The following is a 3,760-nucleotide window of genomic DNA, read 5'->3' as shown; positions in this document are numbered from 1 at the left end:
TTTGATGTTCTTGGTATGTATAGACACATTGGAGGATAAGGATCCTATTGATGTGTTTTTTATCGGATTTTGAGACGTGGGCCTGAGGGTCGGGTTTGGCTAATTTCGGAATTTTCGATGTAAATTGGTTATTTTTGAGTGGGCTTTGTTCCCTTAGCATATTTTGGTGGTATGAATATGATTTTGGTTAGATTTGGAGCAACTGGAGGACAATTCAAGGGGCAAAGGCATCGCATGCTAGAGTTTGGACTGGATTGAGGTAAGTAATGATTGTAAATGTTCTCCTGAAGGTATGAAACCCCAAATTTCACATCGTTGTGCTAATGTGAGGTGACGTACACACTAGATGACGAGTGTGGAGTCATATACCATTGGGGATTGTGACTTGGTCCGTCCCGTACGACTGTTATGTCACGTATTTGATTGAAAACTGTTTGATATCATTGTGTTTTGAAAAGTATTGCTATGTTTTAGGCGGAATGCCATGTTTGGGCCTCGTGCCAACTGTTTTGGACCCTTGTGGGGCTTTTACTACTTTTCCTCACTGTTTTGACTTAATAATTGTATTCAGTCATGCTGTGTTTTACTGATTTCATAACTAGCCTTATTTACTCAATTTTGAAACTATAAATGATATTTGAGCTGAACGCCCTGTTTTACTGATAGTTTGAGTAGCTTGTAAGGCTGATGGCTGAGAGAGGCTAAAGGCCTGATTGTGAGGTTGATGACTGAGATAGATCGAGGGTCGGATGGTGAGGTTAATGACTGAGAGAGGTCGAGTGCCTGGTTGTGATGATTATATATTTATGGATCATGCTGCACGCCGCAGCAATATATATATATATATATATATATATAGAGAGAGAGAGAGAGAGAGAGAGATAGATAGATAGATAGATAGATAGATAGATGAGTTGTCCGTGCAGATTTTAGCGCTTGGGTTGTAGGAGCCCTCCGGAGTCTGCACACCCCCAGTGAGCGCAGTCAACTATATATATATATATGGATCGGGCTGCATGCTGCAGCGATTATTATATGGTACCTATTAAGCGCGAGTGCTGATTGATAAGAGTTGAGTCATGAGTGATTGAGAGGCTTGCCCGAGGGGCTATATATACATGTATATGAGTGATCCTTTGCTTGAGGGGCCTGTTTATGAACTTACTATTTTCACTCCTCCTTAAAGTGAGTTTTTGTTGAATATGTTGATTAAATTATTGCTCACACTCATCTTTAGATTGGGCCTCTATTGAAAATGTTAAACAAATGCTTTAAACAACTTTCATTTAAACTGAAGTTTTTGCAAGGTGTTCGAAATTTAGTCACTGATTTGTCTTTGTTACTTTCTCTGAGATTTTTAAGTTATGAAACGGTTATGAATTTCTGTTTGACGAGGGGCTGTATACGAACTATGTTTTGCCCGAGGGGCCAATTATGATTTTCATTACTTTTACAACATATTTCATTAAACCTCTATTAAAAAGGTTAGAAAGATATTTTCTAAAGGATTTTACTAAAGTTGGAAATTTAACGAAATGATTTGAATGGTATCCCGTTTTGGGAATATATTGTAACCACTATGGTGTTATGACGTGTTTTACGTGATTTCTTACTGCTCAGTCTTCATTTACATTTTTTACTTAGTGAGTTGGCGTACTCATATTACTCTCTGCACCTTGTGTGCTGATTCAGATATTTTTGAGCTCGATGGCAGGTTCATCTAAGTTAGCAAGGTAGCTGCCTGGCGATCACAACCCTGCTTTTCTCCCTCCTTACTCTTCCATGATGTATTCTCGTGATTTTCTCTGCCATGTAGGTCTTTATGTTGTTAGACAGTTATAGTAGATGCTCTTGACTAGTGACAGCTCGATGTAGGGCTTGTGTATTTATTTTGCACTGTCTATTTAGGCTTACATCATGAGAATATTGGTAAATAAATAGTATAAAAATGACTTTTGTTGAATAATGGTTGATTCGGGAGATGTGTCGGTTGGCCTAGTTTCACGATAGGTGCCATCATGACCGGGTCGGTTTTTGGGTCGTGACAAGTTGGTCTCAGAGCCTAGGTTACATAGGTCTCACGAGTCACTAGCAGGTTTAGTAGAGTCTCACGGATCAGTACGGAGACATCTGTACTTATCCTCGGGAGGTTGCAGAACCTTTAGGAAAAGCTTCACATTCTTGAATTCCGGTCATTTTTCCTTGATTCAGCTTGAAATATAACTCTTCAAATTCCTTCCATGCATTCGTATACACGCATGAGCGCTCAATATCAGATATGTGTCGATGGCTTGTGATTCCCTAATCAAGGGGCGAGATATGATTTCTGTGTGTTAATGTTGGGCCAGACGGGAGGACTTGAGGCCGGGCCTTGCCGGTATCTTGAGCCCTGAGCTGTTAATTTTGTAAGCACATGTTTTTGGATTTATATGTTTGATAGTGTCCCTATTAAGGGAAGTGGTAATTGGATATTTACGTGATGGGTGTATTGTGATTGCGAGATGTGTTCGTATGATTTGAATGAGGCGAGAATGGTCTGCTTGGGAGTAGTAAGAACTGTCCGGTGCTTGATTTTTATCGCGAGTTGATGTATAGCCCGAGTTGTGGGCATGATGAAGGATTTTTTTGTGTTGTCTAGTTGGGAAATGGAGTAAATTTCATGTCGTGATATGAGTTCTGACTCAGGAAGGGTAAGTGACTGGGTAATAGTTATGATTATGGAAGGATATAGAGAGTTTTCAGTTTGAGGCTAAGCAAGTGGATTATCTTCTGCAGATTATTCTGAAGTTTCCATGCTCCTTAAGTTGTTTATTGGAAGATCTTTGTTACCAGTGAAAGATATGTGTTACAATTTGAATTTGGGTTGCTTAAGAGAGTGGGATTGTCTGTTACGAGGGTGATCATGAGATTTGTAGAGGATTTGAAGTACTAGATGGTATGTGTTGCACGAGCTTATGAAGGATTGAGTTTAATCTCACTATGGTATTATGGAAGTAATAGAGTATATGCATTATGAGTTATTATGTGTTGTGACCTATGGCTTTGAGCCAAGTGGGGGAGTCTGCTATTGATTAGTTGATTGCACGGTTATGTGCTATGTTGGTTCCAGTTTGAGGCGTACAAGTGAATCAGTTATGGCTTATGGAGATTGAGACCAAGGATGGCTAGAGTAAAGGAAATTTTGGAAATGGGTTATGTTATGCTTCATGGGCGTATGAGAATCTATGGAATGACTTGAGTTGTTATTGGTGAAGGATGTAATGACATGGAGCAGGAATCTACCTGGATGCATTAAGGTGGGGTTACTTTCTACGATATTGGGGTGCTAATGGGGCACAGCCCGTCCCGTCCATTTGATCAGTCTAATTGAGGTTTGAGTAGAGTAGATGACTCTCGAGAATTGGTCTAATGGGTTCAAGGTTTTTACATGTAATAATTAGAGAATTGCAGGTTGTATATTTGGCTAGAAACTGAGGTTTACATTGGAGGGTGTCAAGACTCGTGCTATTTCTATATTATAATGGATTCTACACATCAATATCAGAATAGTGAAGGTAATGCCCTTAGATTTGTAGAAGGTCTTCTCAGAGCGGGTATCTCGGCTGTGGTACTTTTGGGGGTTCTTTAGAGGGATGCGAGGGTTTATGAGCCTTAGGGTGATGTGACTTTTAGCTAAAGTTGGTGGGGCAAGTTTTAGTTAAGGAAAGTGGTGTACTAGCAAGGAAACGTATCAATGTGAAGGTAATTCAGAAGGAACTTA

Source organism: Nicotiana tabacum, chromosome 10 (genome assembly GCF_000715075.1).
Source record: "Nicotiana tabacum cultivar K326 chromosome 10, ASM71507v2, whole genome shotgun sequence".
Classification (NCBI taxonomy): Eukaryota; Viridiplantae; Streptophyta; class Magnoliopsida; order Solanales; family Solanaceae; genus Nicotiana; species Nicotiana tabacum.
Note: the sequence above shows the minus strand (reverse complement) of the source record.